The 21305-nt window shown below is 43.2% G+C and overlaps 1 long non-coding RNA gene across 1 annotated transcript in view; it reads left to right on the forward strand.

The window, feature by feature from the left end:
• Positions 1-7199, forward strand: part of LOC125486852 — a 7574-nt gene extending 375 nt beyond the window's left edge. The window contains exons 2-3 of the long non-coding RNA XR_007265467.1: positions 6003-6196; positions 7154-7199. This is a non-coding gene — a long non-coding RNA (uncharacterized LOC125486852). The remainder of the gene's footprint in view (positions 1-6002; positions 6197-7153) is intronic.
• The last annotated feature ends 14106 nt before the right edge of the window (positions 7200-21305 follow it).

A 21305-nucleotide genomic window follows, 5' to 3' on the forward strand; every position in this document is an offset into this window, starting at 1 on the left:
GGGCGGATAGACTGCGCCGCTGGATTTGGAGCTGGATGGTTGAATGTGAAACAGGATTGGAAACATTATAACCCGGCAGCTCCCGGTAATCTCCGGTCAACATTAGCAGGCGCCGTGAACTGTTACAATCTGGACATTTGCACTGGCTCCTACCCACTGGGGGATTTGCTCCAACTGGAGGAGCCCCACCCTTTCTGTCTTACGCCGGAACTTCACAAATTGGAGAGACTTTGCTTTCCAGGACAGTTTCACATTTGGTTTTTGTTTCGGAGAAGCTGTAAACTATCTTCCTGACAGGCTACAACGTTCGTATTTAGTTTGAATGACAGGTGACCGTGTGGGGTACCTCAGATCCCATTTCTATGTTACTACACCTAACATGAGGGTTGGTAATTGTAGTCCTGGAGAAGGGTGACCGAAATTTTAACTTTGCTTTCTCTCTACACAGATGCTGCCAGGCCTGCCGAGCTTCTCCAGCATTTCCTGTTTGTTTTGTTTCAGATTTCCAGCATCCTTTTATTCTGGTGTTATTTAAATTGTAAACACGGCGACGGCTCTATTTAAGCACCACTGCAATCCCCCTTTACACAGAAAGTGACACTGGTCTGATTATTATTAAGCATTGAGATTGGCAGTGAAGCAGCTTGGGGAAGGCTGTTTGTGAATGTGAGCGCTCACGAGAACCACCAGCAAAAAGTTTCAGTCACTCTGAATCAGTTTGCTTTTGTGGTGACTGCTGAGCACGGACCTCCTCCCAGGCATAGCTTCCAGCCTCTGTGTCTCGTCCTGGATTAAATCGCCTGGTTTATGAAATTCAGTTCTGCCCTCCCCACTTCCCAATCATCGCCAGAGGGAGGAAGTGGAACTGTGATTTTATATATATAGAGAGAGAGAGATGGAGAGTCTCCCTTACACACACATACCTCAGATACGACATTTGTGAATAACAGATGTGTTGCTTTTTCACTCTGAGCTGTCTGTTCCAGCCTAAGCCAGAGAGGAAAACAGGGAGGGAGGGTCAGGGGATTGGTAGTGAAAGTGAATACAACAGAACACCATTAGAGGGAGAGAGAGAAAAAAAATATACAGAGAACCAGCGCTGATTGAAGACAGCACAGAAGCATGGGCGTTCTGAGGAAGGTTCACTCTGCTTTCTCACCACAAATGCTGCGTTTCTCCAGCAAAGACGCTGTCTGATTTCGGGGTGCTTTGTTGGGGATTGAAGGAGGACGGGACACTGTTCCCTTTTTTCTCTCTCTCTCATTTGGGGGGTGGGAGGGGCAGGGAGAACGATGGAAAAGCAAGCAGGAGTTGCCCCACACTCGAAACATGTAATGGAAATCCGCACAGAGGGCGGAGTAAGCCCCACTTCCCCGGGGTTGGGGGGTGAAGCAGGAGATGGAAACCACAAGAGCCTAAGAGTCCTTAATCCACACATGGTCTTGGTAGTGTCCCTACCCTGGAGACCCGGGTTCAAGTCCCACCTGGTCCAGAGGATTGTAAATAACATCTCTGAGCTTCTTCATTAGAAAATGTCCAAGTTAAAAATTCGAAAGAAGGGTCGACTTTCCTGCTGCCTGGCCTGCTGTGTTCCTCCAGCTCCACACTGTTATCTGTAAGTTAAAAATTAGTCTTCTGATAGATCTTAGCATAACTTAAAATGCAGGCAAATAACGATAGTGTACTCAGCCTAATTTTTTCTTTGACGTAGATTTAAAGGAACATTTTGAACACAAAATGAGTATATGTAATAAAAATGAAATAAAACTGACGATCTGAAACAAAAACCAAAATTGCTGCAGAAACTCAGCAGGTCTGGCAGCGTTTGTGGAGACAGGATCAGAGGTAACATTTAAAGTTCAGTGATCCCCCTCCTCCAGGACTTTGTGTTTCTAAGATTCTCGGTTTGTTCTCTCTACCACTGTTTGGGGCACTTGTCAGAGCTAGATGAATCTGACTGTGATAATGATACCTTCAACCCCAACCCAAACACTACATTTGCTGCCACCCTGATCCCAGCCCCATCCTTGTAGCATCACATCACTTATGTTACATGTTGTGTCACCAGAGTCAATGTTAACTCCCTGCCTTCCTCTCCACTTCTGTTTTTGACCCTGCGAAATCCTGACAGAGTGCAAGAATGACTTTCAAATTTGCACCTTCTCAGTTTTTGCTTGCAGTGTCAGTTACACACACAGGTTGGGAAAGCTGTGAGGTTGGTGAGACAGCTCACTCCTAGAGGTTTAATTGTTAAATTGTATGGGTGGGGGGGGTTAGATGAATATTTCCATTCTGGAAATGTAGCTCAGTTGCTCCAATGTTTCAAACCTCCCAAAGAAAGAAGAAAACAAAATCCATCAGTTCACATTAAAATAAAAGCACAGTATTGCGGATGCTGAATATCTGAAATAAAAGTCTATTCACATAGTTGCTAACTATACCCCATGCAATTAGACAGGCTGGTTATCTGATTTTAGTTCCAGGGAGGTTTGATTGCACCGAAAGACACACTGGGCTTCTGATTCAGGAACAGTAGTGCTTCTGTTCAGCAGCTGGGAATTGTTTGCAATGTTAGCACCTGAGACCAGGTAGATCTCTATCTAAATATAGACTCAAAGCTACCAAACACAACAGCACTGCTGATGGGGACATTTCAGTAGATTCACATAATGTACTTAAAAGCACAGTGAATCCACTGTGACTCATTGGGGAGTACTGTCATCTCTGTGTAACAAGGTTTGGGTTCCAGCTCCACTCCGAGGCTTAAGCAACAAAATAGAATCGAGGCTTTTTGATGCGACAACAGTGCCTACATCAGAAAACAATTTAAGTGGCTGTAAAATGCTTTGAGGCACCTGATGGTCATAAAAAAGCACCATATAAATGCATGTCTTTTGGAGGTACTTAAAATGTGGACTTCGAACTTAAACAATTCATTCTGCACATAACTCAGTGACAGTGAGTTAAAGTGTTACAAATTATGAAGCATCATACCATTGACTTTGTTTCTTTAATTTTGCTTAAAATTCCTGATAGTTTTTAAATGACTGTATATTAACAGTGGTAGGCGAAGGGCTATTTGGCAGCTCTTTATTCATTCTCTTTTTCCATTTGGTTTTGTTTAACCCCTGATCTGAAATTAAAGCTACAATAAAGCGTGTGATAATATTTATATGATTTTAGCTGATATCTCTCACCTACTCCAGAGTCACCATTCAAACTGCTACAGTATTTCACACGTAACATATACTGCAAAATATAAGTCATATAATGCTGTTTCCTTCTGACCTGGATCTGATTTGAAAGCAAATCTGCAAAGTGTGCTCACCAAGTGATAATTAAGCTCTGCTTGAGCCCAGGCAGTATTTACTTAGCATATATACTCCCTGACTTTAAAACGACAGTTCTGCACCACCACAACAATAGCTTTATATTCTAACACACTCATATTTTTCTCAGTGCAAAATTCTATGTATTAAAAAATTAAGATCTATTTGCCATCTATAATGCCATGGGGCTGAAAGGCAGAAAGTACTGAGAAATAAAAAGGGCTGGAAGTTCAGAAAAAGACCATCAGCGATCCAAAAGAGATAAGATAAGTTAGCATTTGGGATGCAGACCCTTTTCTGGGAAATTGGTTTCTCAAAAACTGCATCTTTTTGTTTGTCCCACTATTGAATTGCATTGACTTGGTGCGACGTTGCTGAATTTGCACGGTAGATATGAACAAAACTCACGACTGAAAAGTTAGGTCAAATCATGTCATGTCCATTTAATGTGACATTTAATGGCAGTCAACCTCCCTGGCACTGAAAATTTACACATAAAATTTAATTCCTGTAGTAGTTAGAAATTAAAACAAAATTCAAATGCTTGTTTTTAAGTTTTATGTTTGTCATACATTTTTATCTATTTTTCTTTACCTCTCAATCCAGTCAACTTTACATGTTTTTCACCCTCTTCCTGCACCTACTTTGATTGCAAATTCACTCACTCTAAGTTACACTTGCTTCTCAGTATTTGAACTGTACCTTTCTCTCTTTCTATTTGATCTGTTAAGGAGCCAAACTGTTGCTTATCCCTTTCACACAGGCTCCAGATTCCCAGTTTTATTTTCTGGCCACAACTTTATCAGCTTTCACTTTCAACGACTTGCTGCACTAAAATGTCAAAAACATAAACATGCTAAGGCAGCCCTAACTAACGACAGATGCCGTTAGATGCCCTGTCACAGCAAATTATGGGCCACTTATGCTTCATTGCACAACAGTCTAAATTAATGTGTTTTATTTAAATATAAACAGCTAAGTGCATCCATGTGCATATATTACTGTTTGAAAATAAGGTTTGTCCTCCTGACCAAGTTTAGCTTGTTTTACATTTCAGCAGAATTTTAGTTGTTCATTCAGATTCACACTGATCCAAGGTACAATGCAGTTGGATGGATCCCTGGAGAAGTACAGCAACAAATACCTGTACTTGCGTTTACATGAATCATTGCTTTAACAGTTGTCTTACTTTTAAAAGCATCATAAGACAGTATTAGACCACTTAGCAAATTCATTCGCAGGATGTGGGCATCACTGGCTAGGCCAGCATTTATTGCCCATCCCTAATTGCCCAGAGGCAGTTAAGAGTCAACCACATTGCTGTGGATCTGGAGTCACATGCAGGTATTTCTGCTATAACGCATATTTCGTTAATGAGAATTGGCTGTAACATGATTGATGAATAGTGCTGTCTGGATAATGTGAACTTTCTGCTGTACAGATATAACAATCACTATGACGTGATTTTCTATAGCGTGACGTAACACAAGAATGTAACTATTGCATTGTAGGAGAAATACCTGTACGCACCACACCAGTTAAAGGTGGCAGTTTCCTTTAGGGAAGCACATTAGTGAACCAGATGGGTTTTTTCCCCCTGCCAATTGACAATGGATGCATGGTCATCATTAGACTCTTAATTCCAGATTTTGTTTTAAATTGAATTCAAATTCCACCATCTGCCATGGCAGGCTTCAAACTCAGGTCCCCAGAACAATACCTGAGTCTCTGGATTAATAGTCCAGTGATAATACCACTGGGCCATCGTCTTCCCAGTCTGGTCTGCCATTCAACAAGATCATAGCTGATCTGATAATCCTCAACTCCACTTTCCTTCCTTTTCCCCATAACCCTTGATTCCCTTCCTGATTAAAAATCTGTCTCAGCTTAATTACCCACCTCGACAGCTCTCTGCAGTAAAGAATTCCACAGATCCTGTACCCCCGAGAGAATCTGTCTGAAATGTGCAATCCCTTATTCTGAGATTATGTCCTCTGGTCCTAGATTCTCCAACAAGGGGAAAACCTATCAAGTCCCCTAACAATCATTGTATGTTTCAAAAGGTATGCTAATGAGCCTGTGATCAGGATGGAAAGCACATGTCCAAATGCTAGGTGTAATCTAGCAAGAAGCAAGCTAGAGCAAGGCTGTATGCATTGTTATCAGCAACTGCTCTTTGTAGTTTAAGCTGTAAGTAAACCTGTTTGAGCTTTTCATGTAAACCGAACCCATGCTACTTGAGATAACGAGGTGTAGAGCTGGATGAACACAGCAGGCCAAGCAGCATCAGAGGAGCAGGAAAGCTGATGTTTCGGGTCTAGATCCTTCTTCAGAAATGGCTGAAGAATGGCAGAAATGGCATTCCTCAGGAGTGTAGTCAAACAAAAATAATACTGAGCCAAAGATCATGTTAGATTGTGGGAGTGAAAGCTTTATCAGAAAGTTAAGGTTTGATGAGTGCCTTAATGGAGGAGAGTTGGGCAGAGAGGTATTCTGGAGGACATAAGGCAATGCCTCCGAAGGGAGCGGGGTATGCACAAGAAGCCAGAGTTCGATGAACAGAAAGGTTCAAATAGGCTACACTTGCATTTATTATGTAAAATGTCCAAACTTAACTCTTCACATGAAATGAATTGCTTCAAAGCAAAACCACTCTTTTTCTTGCTTTCATAGGATGAGGGCATCGTCAAGGTCATATTTAGCTGCCCATTCCTAAGGTCCCCTGAGAAAGACTGCTTTTTTGAACCGCAGATGTCCATCTGGTGAAAGTGCACTTATACAGTGCTGTGGGAGGAGGTCCATGACTTAAACCTCACAACAGTGGCATTTTGGAAAAGGCAGCAATTACCTGGCACGCACAATGATCCGTGAGTAGCCATAAAATGAATATGTAAGCGTGTGATGATGAGTTTTTGGGAGAACTCCCTATCTTTGTCCGAATCAAGCTGTGGGTCCTCTGACAGGAGGGTGGCACCATGGACAGATGCAGCATCACTGACAAAGCAGCACTCTTAACATTGTGTTGATGTATCAGCCGAGATTACAAACTCTGGTTCCAAAGCCTACACCCATCCCGCACCCACCCCCGCCCCACCCCCCACGATTCCAAGGTAGTGGAGCTCCTCATTGAGCCAAGTTAACACGCCTACCTGAAAAAAAATGGGATGTTGGAAATCTGAAATATGAGTGAAAGTGCTACACATTTTCTAAAACATCTGAATAGAGAGAATGTGTTGACAGCTGGATAGGCTTTCAGTTGCTGCAGTGACAAACCACCACAGAGATTATATGATGAAACAAACTCTGTTTCTCTGCCTGCTGTTTTGTTTCAAATGGAACCCTTTGCACTTGTTGTCATAGAAGTAATAAAAACCCTACAGCGTGGAAGTAGGCCATTCAGCCCATCAAGTCCACACTGACCCTTATGAAGAACATTCCATCCAGACCCCTGCATTTCCCCTGGCTAACCTATCTAGCCTGCACATCCCTGAGAGGTATGGGCAATTTAGCATGGCCAACCCACCTGCACATTTTCGAACTGTGGGAGGAAACCGGAGCACCCGGAGGAAACCGGAGCACCCAGAGGAAACCCATCCAGACACGGGGAGAATGTACAAACTCCACACAGACAGTTGCCTGAGGGTGGAATCGAACTCGGGTGCCCGGCCCCGTGAGACTGCAGTGAGCCACTTTGGCGCCCTGAGCTGCACAGGGTCAAAATATGGAAGTCAGATTTTCAATGAAATGTTTAACTATTGAATTTTTTTCTGGGTTTTGAGACCCTTTTGGTAATAATGATCCATTTAACTGATTAATATTCACAGACTAATCCCTGGAATGACCAGATTGCCTTATGAGGAAAGGTGAGACCAGCTGGACCTGCATCCTCTGGAGTTTAAAAGAGTTGGAGGTGATTTAATTAAAACACTAGATCCTTTGGGGACTTGACAGGGTGGATGTTGAAAGATTATTTCCTCTTGTGGGAGAGTTTAGAGCTAGGGGTTAAAGTTTAAATATAAGGAGGTGCCCATTTAAAACAGAGATAAAGAAACATTTTTTTCTTTCAGAGGGGCATGAGGTTTTGGAACTCCCTTTCTCAAAAGGCAGTGGATACAAATTCTTTCAATATTTTTAAGGCAGAGGGAGATAGGTTCTGGATTACCAAGGGAATGAAAAAGTATCGGGAGATATGCAGGAATGTAGAGTTGAGGTTAAAATGAGATCAGCCATGATTTTATGGAATGGCAGAGCAGGTTCGAAGGGCTGAGTGGCTTACTCTTGTTCCTTGTTTCTATGTTTGTGTGTTCCACCATCTCAGTAACTACATACTGTGTTAATCAGCTCAGGGGGCATGGGAGCAGCTTCCAGGCAAGAGGCTGGTATCCAGTGAGGTTGTTTGGAAGTGTGTTGGTCTATTGAGCATTGGATAAGAGATTGTGTGTGATAGTATAGCACTTGAATAGCCAAAACAGTGCTCACTGCCCATTCTCAAAATTGAGATTGGCCTTCTGCATAAGACATTGGAGATATTACAATGTCCATGGGGTTATAAGGACAGTAAAAATAAGAGGGGGTCTGAGATGTGAGAAAACTGGAAAGTCTGCATATGTAAACATTTGTGCTAAGGTGAATGTGATGTGGGACCAACCTGTCATTTATTTTAATAGGGCATTGCTCAATTGTATGAACTATCAATGTATTTAAAGCTTTGGTGCACACATTGTGTAAGTTATGTCATGAAACGAAAAGTAATGTTGTCTCCCTTAGCACTCAATAATGAAGGATCGTCTAAATTGTAATCAACTACCAAATATCAAATCAAGTGAAAGTAACAGCAATACTGTTATCTTCTGGACATTTAACATGCATATCAAATCCTCCCTCATTTTAGTGTTAATGTGTTTAAAATAAATGCATGAATACTCCTGTTAAAAGGACAGAGGAAAGGCATTGGTATAAGCAGGTGAAGCTTAACATTGCCTGGAATCATTCCTATCTATTGGTATTCTAGTTACATCCCAATGATACTTAAGGCAGTTATGTTTTCATTTACTTTTAGCATGCTGGGGAGATAAGCGAAATTGTACTGGGCCTAATTTGCTGTCTCTCCAAAATCAACTAACTTATGTCTTGGCGAAGACTCTAAGATTGGTTTCAGCAGTCATTGGTTAGTCTGAGGATCTCATCAAAGGTTCCTGACTCTGATTGCTGTCCATTAACCCTTTATCTTTATGTGCTGAATATGGAGGTGGGAAGAGGTCAGGGAAGGGTAGAAGGAGATTTGGAAGGGATGAGCGTTGAGGGGTTGGAACTTGAGGACATCCTAACTGAGATCAACTCTTTAGTCAGCGACCAGGAACTGACCCTAGGCCCTTTTCAGCTCTGCACTGAATTAGTCTGTGAATGATTGCAAGACGTCCTTGAAGCAATTTAACACACTGAGATGTTTTCAATATTTCGATAGACATGTACTCACACTCTTCTGAAGCACATGACTTTTAATGCAATGAGGCTATAGTTCACAAAGCTACAAATCTTTGCTGTTCAAAGATTTCTCCCCCGTGTCTTTGGAGCCAGAAAGTAGAAACTGCACTTTAGTGAGCAGTAAGAAAGCTTTGTCAATGATGGGACTCTTGTGGAGAATGCATTTAATTAGTGCACCCATATAAAGGCATTCGGTGTCTGTCACTCTTCAAATGTCATACTTCAAGTATGTCTAAATGATTGAAAGAAAATGCTCTCACCTGTAGCACTTTGCCTTAGCAGTTATTTAGTGCTCTCTTCATAAAGTACACCTTAGTTCTGGCTTTCTAATGACAGACCAGGTTGAACACTGTTCCCTGTTAGTAGACAGACATAAACTTCAAAAGGAAGAAAGGGATAAAATTGGATATGCCACAGCCATAGTTCCCCAAAGCTCCCTGGACTTTTTACAGAAAAATGTCACCTTGAATTGGAAAATTGTGAATGTGACTCCATTAGCTGACAAAAGTTAGAGAGAGAAACTAAGAGATTGTAGACCTTTCAGTTAAACATCTGTTGTGGCAAAGTTGTTGCAATCTATAATCAGAGACAGAATGACTGAGCACTTAGAGGAATCTGAGCTGTCTATTAGAAAACCACATGGTATAGTCAAGGGTAGGTCTTGTCTAACAAATCTAATTAAATTTTGTGAAGTAGAAACTAATGTGATAGAATGTCAATGGATGTCATTTATATTGACTTTCAGAAGACATTCAATAAGGTTCCACAAAAGAGACTGTTGGTTGAAATTGAAAGTCATGGACTTGGAAGCAATTATTGACTGTTTAAGAGTTAGTGGACAGAAATTAGGGATAATGGGTGTGTACTCGAATGGAAACAATGGTGCCCCACAAGAATCTGCACTAAGGCCTCAAACATTTACTCTATATTCATTAATGATTTAGACAATGCAACCAAGAGCCATACATTCAAGTTTGTTGATGACACAAAGGCTGGTGGCTAAGCACAAAATGTGGATGAGTGTATAAAATTACAGCGAGTGGGCAAAATGCATGCTGCATGGAGTTCAACGCAGGCAAGTGTGACGCGCTGCATTCCAGACCAAAAGATGGTAGATCTGAGTATTATTTAATTACTGTAAAGCTCAGAACAGTGGAGGTTTGAAGAGATTTAAGAGTCCATATACACAGATTGCCAACATTTGATCATCAGGTACAGAGAGTGATTAAAAAGGGTAATGACTCACCAGCCTTTATAACCAGGTCCAGGCCATGACTGCTATAGGAAGGATAGAAAGGTGGTGGGGGCAAGAGAGGAGAAGGCATGGTGTTTTTGTTTTATGGATAACATTATGGTTGTACTTAGGGAGAATATGCCTGAGAGAATATCCGGTGAAGTCATATGGGTGGAACTGAGAAATATGAAAGGGCTGATCACCTTGTTGGGATTGTATTATAGCACCCCCCCCCCCCCCCATAGCCAGTGGGAAACTGAGAAGTGAATATGTAGGGAGATCTCAGATATCCATTAGAACATTCAAGAATGTGATAACGAGACTTCAGAGACAGAATGTCCCTGTTAGTGTGAAGGGCAAGGCTGGTAGGTATAGGGAATGCTGAATGACTAGAGAAATTGATTGCTGAATGACTGGAAAAATCAGTACTGCTATGGCAGATGTTAGATGACAATAACCCTGCAGATATATTGACGTTGCTGAGGTTAAGAAGAAGGGAAATGAGGAGGAGAAGAAGGGATAAACAACATGAACAGAGCGAGGGACATGAGGATTGACGACTAGAGCTGTGCCTGAAACCAAGGCCTTCACCGCTATCGAATAGTCTACTCAGAGGGGGTGTGTTACAGCTGCCTGCAGGTGGGTGGAAGGCAATGCTGGAGGTGTCTTCACATTGTCCCTTACATCTGCCACCTCCTTCAGGCAGGTCTGCAGCTGTGATGCTGGGGAGACAGCGCTGGGCCAGTGGTTCTGAAGACCACAGCAAAGTCGAGCTTTCTGACACCGGATCCTTTCAAACCTCGACTGGGGACATGTGCAGTATCTCCCCATTGACAGAGTATTCCTGAGTTAATCACCTTTACACGAACGCAGTACAATCCTTCCAATTCACTATGGGCCCAGATAGCCAGTGAGCCAATAGACTTACAGCCATCGCTGGTCTCCCTCAGGTCTAAGGGGCATTGACTGATGGCATGTGGCACTCAGAGTTCCCTGGCACCATCCAGCCAGATACCCGAGCAGGAAGGGATTTCACTCCCTCAATGTCCAGCTTGTTTGTGAGCACAGGAAATAATTTCTGTAGGTGTGAGCCCACCATCCAGGGAGCTGTCACAACGTTTCCATTCCACACAAACTCCCAGGTTGCTGAAAGCTTGCTCTCCTGCATCATCTCCAGGGCTGGCTTGTGGGTGGCAAGGGGTATCAGAGGGCAACGCTAATGACCCCAGTATGAACCCCTCAGACTGATGCTGCACAGCAGGACAATGCAGCCCATGTACCCACTGGGGATGGGCATTGAGCAGACAGTTGGTCACCTGAAGGTGCAGTCCTGTAGCCTGGAGCACTCAGGAGGAGCACTCTGGTACTCAGTGTACAGTCCCCAGAATAGTGACTGCCTGCTGTACTCCAGCTCAACAACAGGAGGACGGGAGATAGACCAGCCAGCTGCCTCCTCAGAAAAGGGAAATGGGGAGGCTGATGGAGATAGTGAGGGAACCAACACTGATGCTGAAGGCACTGAGGGAGCCAGGGCAGGACATGAGCTGAGCTAGGCAAACCCGAGAGAACCTGATACTAGCTGGATTCAAGGTTGAGTGATACTGAAGAGCTGTGGGCATTCAAAATTATGCGTCAATTCTGGTGCAGTCATTTCTTCCTTCCAAGGAAATGTTTGCTCTATAATTTGAAAATGTGAAGTTTACTTTGTTTGTTATCAGTTGTAAGTTAATTTTTTCCCTTTGCACCAATAACCTCCCCTTCACATTCCTGGCCAGAGCATCGTTATAAAGTTAATAGAATAATAGAATCCCTCCAACATGGAAAGAGCCCATTTGACCCATCAAGTCTGCACTGACCCTCCTGAGAGCGCCCCTCCACCCCATCTCTGTAACCCTCCATGGGGTTTTTACTATGGCTAACCCACTTAACCTGCACATCTCTGAACATGACAGGGAAATTTTTAGCTTGGCTAATCCTCCTAACCTGCACGTCTTTGGACTGTGGGAAAAAAACTGAATCATAGAATCCCGACCAGTGCAGATAGAGGCTATTCAGCCCATCGAGTCTTCACCGACCCTCTGAAGTGCATCTCACCCGGACCCACACTCCACCCAGTCCTTGTAATCCTGCAGTTCCCATAGCTAACCCACTGAGCCTGCACATCCCTGGCAACTTAACCTGGCTAATCCACCTAACCTGCACATCTTAGGACTGTGGAGGAAAACTGGAGCTCCCAGAAGAAATCCACACAGACACAGGGCACCTGAGGCTGGAATCAAACCCAGGTCCCTGGCCCTGTGGGGCAGCAGTACTAGCCAGTTATGCTGGAATACATGGGGACTGTTTGTATGACTGAAACCTTCTTTTGGAAGGGGTATCCATCGAGCTTTGAGATGTCGAAGGGGTACGCTAGGCTGATTGACACCTGAAACCTCTAACCCTTTAACTTTCTGCTTTGCAGATGGTCTGTCCCTCCCAGGGGACAGTATAGTACAGAAAGCTTCAGTGTTCTTAGCACTGCTCCACATGCAGATATGTCAGGGAGTTATCACCCCTCAAAAATGTAGACAAGGAAGGGTAAAATAAACAGAAGCCTTAAGAAATTGAGAGAGACCACAGGACTATTGGATAAAATGCTGTGTCAAGTGTACTTTTGTACAGAAGGTTAATACTCATGCTTTCAAAGTGACTTCAGTGTCCTTTAATCTTCCTTCTTGTAGGATTAGGTCTTGGTGCCACCTCAGTAGCTGTAGCTGAGCTTGAGAAGACTTCCTGTCTGCTTTGCTGTCTTACCTCGGATGAGAGACCTAGGGATTCAGGTGCATAGTTCCTTGAAAGTGGCAACACAGGTAGACAGGGCAGTAAAGAAGGCATTTGGCACAATTACCTTCATTGGTCAGAGCACTGAGTATAGGAGTTGGGACATGGTATTGCAGCTGTACAGGACATTGGTGAGGCCACTTTTGGAATACTGTATATAGTTCCAGTCACCCTACTTTAGGAAGGATATTATTCAATTGGAGAGGGTTCAGAAAAGATTTACCAGGATGTTGCTGGGACTGGAGGATTTGAGTTATAAGGGTAAGCTGGATCGGCTGGGACTTTTTTCACTGGAGCGTTGAGGGATGACCCTTTAGAGGTTTATAAAACCATGAGGGGCATAGATAAGGTGTATGGCAAAGTTCTTTTCCCGAGGATGGGGGAATTTAAAACTAGGGTGCAAATTTTTAAGGTGAGAAGAGAAAGTTGAAAAGGGACCTGAGAGGCAAACTTTTCTCACAGAGAGTGGTGCGTATGTGGAATGAACTGCCAGAGGACGTGGTAGATTCAGGTACAGTTACAACATTTAAAGATGTTTGGACAGATACATGAATAGGAAAGGTTTAGAGGGATATGGGTTAACCACATGCAAGAGGGACTAGTTTAGTTTGGGAAACTTGGTCAGCATGGTCTAGTTGGACTGAAGGCTCTGTTTCTGTACTGTGTGACTCTGTGACTTTGGTGGGCATCTGTTGATGAGCCAGGACCTAGATCACCCCTGGCCTCCTGGAAGATGCAATCTTCTTGGCCTGATTTGATGATTGCATTTGTGTCCCTGGCAAAGAGGGCAGCAGGGCATCAATGGAGTGCTCTGAGACAATAGTGTCTGGGTGCCTGGCTGATCCTCCCCCTGCTGGCACACAATGGTACTTCCCTCACCCCTTGAGGGGATGGGGCACCTGGAGGTTGCCACAAACATGCTTTATATTTAGGAGTATTTAATCTTTAGGCTGTCTACCAATCTGTTACAAACCCACAGTTGGGCTCCCACAATTACAATGACTACACGTCCTCACACCCTGCATCCTGCAATACTTCCATTCGATTTTCCCTGTTTCTCTGTCTCCATTGCATCTGTTCTGATGATGTCACATTCCCCAGGGCTGCCTGCAACATAACCTCCTTTATCCTCAATGTAGGAGCAGATTACTGCTGACACTGGATCTGTACTGAAAATAAAAAAAGGTTGGAAATCACAGCGGGTCAGGCAGCATCCATAGAGAGAGAGCAAGCTAACATTTTGAGTATCTGTGTATTGCCCCTTATTGACAGGGCCCTCAGTCATGTCCAACTCATCTTCTGTCCTCACCCCTCCCCGTCCCTCCCAGAACAATGATAGGGCTCCCCTTGTCCTAACTGTGCACCTCACCAGTCTCCGCTTTCATAGGACCATCCTGTACCATTTCTGCCAACTCTGGCTGGGTACCATCACCAAACACATATTCCCTTCCTCTCCACTGCTAGCATTCCGCAGTGTGACACCCTGGTCCACTCTTTCTTCATTCCTAACACTTCCTCACTCCCATGTGCCACCTTCCCATTGAATCGCAGAAAGTGTAACACTCCGCATTGACCTCCTCCCTCCTCATTGTCCAAGGGCCCAAGTGTGTGAGGATGCCCAGAGATGCTGTGCCACTTAGAGCGAATGTAGGTGCCAGTGATGAGCAGAGGATGAGTGATGCTCTTGGGATGCGGAGACTGAAGTGCTGTCTGGTCCCATGTTCATTACGGAGCCTGGAACTTGGAGCCTGGAAAGTCCTGGCAGCCGGATGTAAAATTTGGTGCTTTACCTGCCACAAGAACATAACGTGGGTTGAAAGAAATGTATTGCGCTGGAAAATCCTTGAGTGCAAGTACGTGCTGCTTTAGGTTCTAGGAAACACCTCTCAACAGAAAGGGTGGTGGAAAAGTCTCCCCCCAAATCCAGCTGACACTAGTTCATTTGGGAAGATGTGCGATGGGGAGGAGGGGTCAACTCTGCCACTGAGATCGAAGCTTCGGGTTCTAGTTCCAGCGCAAGAAGCAGTTTGATAAAGGAGGTGGGTTGAAAGCCCAGCTTGGATACCAACCCACTAATCCTTCCAATGCTCACACAGTGGCTGGCATTACAAGGGACCACTGTCCTGCTTCGTGTGGATATCACAAGCAAGGAATGCTGGAGCCTATACTGCCATAACCCAGAGCTCCAGGCAACAATGAGCATGTGGCCATGGCGACCCAGACTTCCAGAGTCTGTGCTGCACAACGCAATGGAATTCATAACTTTGAGTCTGAGATTGATACATTTTTGCTAGCCAAGGCAATTAAGGAAAATTGAGCAAGGTGGGTGGCTGGAGATCAGCCCATATATCATGGAAGAGCAGATCAGGAATGAGAATCTGAATGACCTCCTTCAGTTTCTGTGATCCTACATTCCTAATTGTTTCAGACTATCAATTTACAGCAGTCACAGCAGATTACCCGGTAAAGAAAGAAATAATTTGCAGTTATATCGCACTTTTTAGATCGCAGGGCACTTCAGAACTGATGAAGTACTTTGAAATGAAGACACTGTTGCAATATCTAAATGGGGCAGTCAACGCACAGCAATATCCCACACAAACAGCAAGGTGATAATCACCAGATAATCAGATTTTCTTAAATTGGTTCATAAAATATGCTGTAATAAGAATACTTAGACAATGATTTATATTGTTTACAGAATAGCTTTAAAGAAACAATTATAGGATTAATGCTGCAGTCACATTACAACGTGAACACCTAATGTAGGGCCAGCTTTGGCTTCAGAAATGCTACAGATGAAGTGGCCTAAGTGCTGGACAATCAAGGAGAGTCACTTTAAGTGATATTCCTGTCCAAGCTGAAGGCGAAACAGGCCCAACAGCAGCGTGGAATTGTTAATTGTCACCTCCTGTCCAGGGATTAATCCATGTGAACTTTCTCCCAAAATGGTGGGAAACGCCAGAAAACAAACATCAACAGTCATCATCTTCTATTGTCTGTGCCTGTATGGTTATTTCAGTGTTGTTGCCACGATTCCAGAGCACATTCTGCAATGTAACTATGGAATATTATGGGGTAGCTGACTACTGGAAATGGCTCCATACATGTTGTAGTTAAGGCTCTGCAACATGCAAAGCTCCTGCTTGTACTGCAGTGAAGAACGGAGAGCAGCGGTGGGAACTTTCAGCCAAGTTTGGCATATGCACTTTCCCTGAAGTCACCAACCTACATTACAGCAGTGACTATATTCAAAAAGAACTCTGTTGGATGCTGAAGTCAGGAGGGGAGCTGTGTAAATAATTTCTGTCTTGATTGTTGCCAGGCTTCTGGACACACATCTCCTCTTGTGGCTAACTGTGGAAAGGTCACACTGGCTTGAGTGGGTCAAGCTGGAAAATCAGAGCCTGAACTGGACAGTCTGGATCACAGTGGGGAGTAATTTTTAAATTCAAAAATATACTTTATTCATGAAAAATATCTTCACATACGCACATAGTCACTAATGTGGTTCAGTTCCGTACAATGGCATATGAAGGAACAGACAAACATTGGAGTTTGACTCTATCCAACAAACAAACTAAAGGCATTTCTTACTTGTACAAGACTATTATTATGCGCATGCATTTGAGGCACTGGGGTGACTGATAACTGAACGGACCCCCATTTAACGTTGGCATAAATACCTCAGACATTTGTCTTTCCCCACTGAGACTTTACAGTGTCTCTCAGCATGTAGTCCTGGATCTTGGCAGATGCCAGTCTGCAACATTCGGTCAGGGTCAACACGTTGCCCTGGAAGACCAACAAGTTTCGGGCAGACTTAAGAGCATCTTTCACCAAGTTGATGGTTCTCCAGGTACAGTCAGTGTTTGTCTGGGTGTGCGTCCTGGGGAACACACCATACAGCACAGAGTCCTGCATCATGGAGCTGCTTGGGACCAATCTTGATAAAAACCATTGCAGCTTTTTCCAGACTTCCTTTGCAAAGGTACATTCCAGCAGGAGATGTGTGACGGTCTCTGGCCCCCCACAGCTGCTTCGAGGGCAGTGTGCATGGCACAGACAGACTGGGCGTACAAGAAGAATCTCATGGGGTAATGCCACATTGTTCTAGGGTCACTGGAGTGACGCTTCTCCCTCCTCAAGGTGAAAATGTCTCCTGTATTGGCACTCCTTTGGCACCTCATTTACAGTGTGGTTGCTGAGTCAAAGTTCCTTCTAGCAGGATCATGACGACATCAATACAGCACGCGACAAACCAAATTCTGCTCCCAGGTAGCTAATGAAGGCTTAGAGTGACTGGAAATTTAGATCAACACTAGATTAGCATTTGTTGAAGTGGAAATTGTGGCTATAAACCAACTGATTAAGATTACTTTGTACTTTGATGCTCCAGAAACTATTTTAGCAAAATGAGTTTTGAAGTAAATAAATGGAGTATATTTTTAACATTAACTCCGCATATACTGTGTTTTTGAAGAGAATATACCTGATGCTTTGACATAGATAGTGTCCTTAAGCTCCATTCAGACAAAGGAATCCTTGGCTCAATTTAGAGAAACTAAGCTCCACATTGCACAAGGGAACACAATGTTATACAAAGAATTGCACTGGATGGTCTCTTGACAAACAAAACCAGAGATATTTAAATATTTAAATATTGAATCAATCGAGCAATAACAATTAAGAACTATGAATCACTTAAAGTACTATGCCTCACCGTATAGAGAAACAGTGGAATCCTTACAGGAGTCAAAGGGAAGCAGCACTCAGGAAAAGGGTCAAGAGAGAGTTGAAAGAAGGATTTAGAAAGTTTTAGAGAGTAGAAAAGTGGAAGGATTTGGGGAGAGGGGTGACACCACTTTCAAGGAGCTACATAACTGAACCCCAGATCTTTCTATTTGATAACTTTCGGTGGCTCAGTGGTTAGCACTGCTGCCTCACAGCGGGTTCGATTCCACCCTCGGGCGACTGTCTCTGTGGAGTTTAGACATCCTCCCTGTATCAGTGTGAGTTTCCTCCAGGTGCTCCAGTTTCCTACCCACAGTCCAAAGATGTGCAGATTGGGTGGATTGGCCATGCTAAATTGCCCATAATGTCCAGGGATGTGTAGGTTAGGTGGATTAACCATGGGAAATATAGTGTTATAAGGGATAAGGTGGAGAGTCTGGGTGTGATGCTCTTTGGAGAGTTGGCATGGACTTGTTGGGCTGAATGGCCTGATTCCATTCTATCAACTGTGTAAGTCCTGCCCTGGCTTGTCTTACCAAAATGCAGCAATTTGCATTTCTCTAAATTGAATTCCATCTGCCACTCCTCAGCCCATTGCCCAGCTGATCAAAATCCCATCGTACTCTTAGACAACCTTCTTCACTGTCATCTATATCACCAATTTTGATGTCATTCGCAAAATTACTAACCATGTTTCCTGTATTCTCATCCAAATCATTTATGTAAATGACAAACAACACTGGACTGAGCACCAATCCCTGTGGAACACCAATGGTCACAGGCCTCCAGTCTGAAAAACAAACCTTTACCACCCTCTGTCTCTTACTGTCAAGACAATTTTTTATCCAATTGGCTAGCTCTCCCTGGATCCCATGTGATCTACAAAGCAGTCTACCACGTGGAACCTTGTCAAACACCTTATTAAAGCCCACGTAACCAACATCTATCGCTTTACCCTCATCTATTTTCTTGGTCACATCCTCAAAAAACTCAATCAAGTTTGTGAGACACAATTTCCCAAGCACAAAGCCATGCTGATTATCCCTAATGAGCCCTTGCCTCTTCAAATGCATGTAAGTACTGTCTCTCAGAATCCCCTCCAACAACTTCACTGATGTCAGACTCATCGATGAAGAAAGCATTTAGTACATTTGCCTTCATCGGACAGAGCATTGAGTATGGGGGTTGGGATGTCATGCTGTGGCTATACAGGACATTGGTAAAACCACTTTTGGAATGCTGTGCAGAGTTATGGTCGTCCTGCTAATAGGAAGGATATTATGGAACTGGAAAGGGTACAGAAATGATTTATAAGGATCTTATTAGGACTGGAGCGTTTGAGTTATAAGGAAAGGTTGGATAGGCTGGGACCTTTTTCACTGGAGCGTAGGAGGTTGAGGGGTCACCTTATAGAGGTTTATAAATTCATGAGGGGCATAGATAAGGTGAATAGCAATGGTCTTTTCCTTAAGTGCATGGATTTAAGGTGAGAGAGGAAAGATTTAACAGGGACCTGAGGGGTAACCTTTACATACAGAGGGTGGTGTATATATGGAACAAACTGCCAGAGGAAGTGGTAGATGTAGGTACAATTACAACATTTAAAAGAGATTTGGACAGGTACATGAATAGGAAAGCTTTAGAGGGATATGGGCCAAACACAGGCAAATGGGACTAGTTTAGTTTGGGAAACCTGATCGGTATGGACAAATTGTACCAAAGGGTTTGTTTCCATGCTGTATGACTCTATGACTCAGTGGTTTATAGTTGGTATAACAGGAGAATTGGCGGAGGATATGTTTGTTTTTTAGGATGGCTGGATGACGTAAGGCATAGAGAGATTTAAACCGCACATTGATTTTCTTATAATAGCTCTATTGGAGTACAGAAATCCAATGGAGATAAGTGACTAGGTATATTGGATGTATAGGTCTTTGTGTAGGAAGAGATAATTGGCCAAGGAATTGCAGAGAAGTTGTAACTTGAGGTGGACAAAGCCGGAAGTCACACAACACCAGGTTATAGTCCAACAGGTTAATTTGAAATCACAAGTTTTTGGAGCACAGCTCCTTTGTCACTGTCATATCATGGTAACTTGAGTTGGAAGACTTTTATAGACTTTAAATCGAGAGTTCCAACAGTTCCAATTTTGAAATTTAGTTGATATACGTCTGTGTCTAAAATTTGTATAAATTCAACTTTGTTTTGCATGATCATTTGATCTTTTCATTTAAGGATGTAGAGGCTGTTGCATTCTGGGGGTCCCTTAACCTTTTTCACTCAAGTCATTTTGTCTCCCATGCTTCAGACCATTCATACATGAAGCCGGTTCCCCAAGTACCAGAGAGAGTGCTTTCATCTTGATACCCATGTAAATTCAGGACATAAATAAAAACCAAAAGAACTGCGGATGCTGTAAATCAGGAACAAAAACAAAATTGCTGGAAAAGCTCAGCAGGTCTGGCAGCATCTGTGAAGGAGAAAACAGAGTTAACGTTTCGGGCCCGGTGACCCTTCCTCAGTTCTGAATTTCTCAGTTCTAAATTCAGAACATGTCTAGACAATAATGTGCAGCCACTGGTTTTATCATGTCATCTTGCAGAGATTAGTCTTATCTCTGGAAGGCAATTGGATAACTATATCAGGCTTTGACTTCAACTTTAACTTCCAAACAAATGTATTAAACAACAAAAGACCAGGAAAATTATAACTGTAACGCCGTAATAGAATTTTACCGTAGTTATTAAGTTTAACTGTTTCCATGAGTTCATGACTGCTGTGCCAAACAAACATAATTTATATTCTGTTGCGATTCTGTAGCTTAGTTCTTTATCTCACTATCTGCCGAATCTATCTGAATTGACTTATCTCTGTTTTGAAAGCAACAGGCAAACTTTCTGATTTGGACAAGACAGGGTGATAAATACTTCCAAATAAATGGTCAGGTTCAGCTGATTTAAGGAACTTGCCAGTGAATTCAAACATAGCTGGAAATTCAGTAATTATTTTAATCCATCTGACAAAATATTTGTATTGGAACTGTGTGCCTTGGCTCATTCATTGGACACCTGTTGCATAGAGTGTAATTCTGTCATAATTACTCAAAGTTGAGGCTGGGACACATTTTCTGAGCGCAGCTGATTTTTAATGTCTTGTGTACAGTGACAGAACTAGAAGTGCAGTCCAGTGTTAGGCCTCTGACAAAATTATTTACCTGTCCCATGTGGTGTCCTGCTGCTAGGCTGCACTCAGCAATGTTCATGTTCGAAATGTCCTCTCTCTCACTTTCCCTCTGGCCCTTTGGATGAGATATTAAACTTCGATCCAGCTGCCCATTTGGGAGGTTCTAAAGGATCCCATGGCATTATTTCAAAGGAGAGCAGACACGTTTATCCCCAATGTCTTACATAGAAACAGAGAAAATAGAAGCAGGCAGTAGGCCCTTCGGCCCTTCGAGCCTACTCTGCCATTTGTCATGATCATAGCTGGTCATCAGACTCTAAAGCTCGTTCCTGTCTTTTCCCCCATCGCCTTGATTCCTTTAGCCTCAAATGCTATATCCAACTCCTTCTTGAAATCATGCAATGTTTTGGCCTTGATTGCTTTCTGTCCAAGCGAATTCCACAGGCTTACCACTCTCTAGGTGAAGACATTTCTCCTTGCCTTAGTCATTAGTATCCTTAGACCGTGACCACTCGTGCTAG

The sequence above is a fragment of the Rhincodon typus genome, chromosome 34, assembly GCF_021869965.1.
Source record: "Rhincodon typus isolate 14 chromosome 34, sRhiTyp1.1, whole genome shotgun sequence".
NCBI lineage: Eukaryota > Metazoa > Chordata > Chondrichthyes > Orectolobiformes > Rhincodontidae > Rhincodon > Rhincodon typus.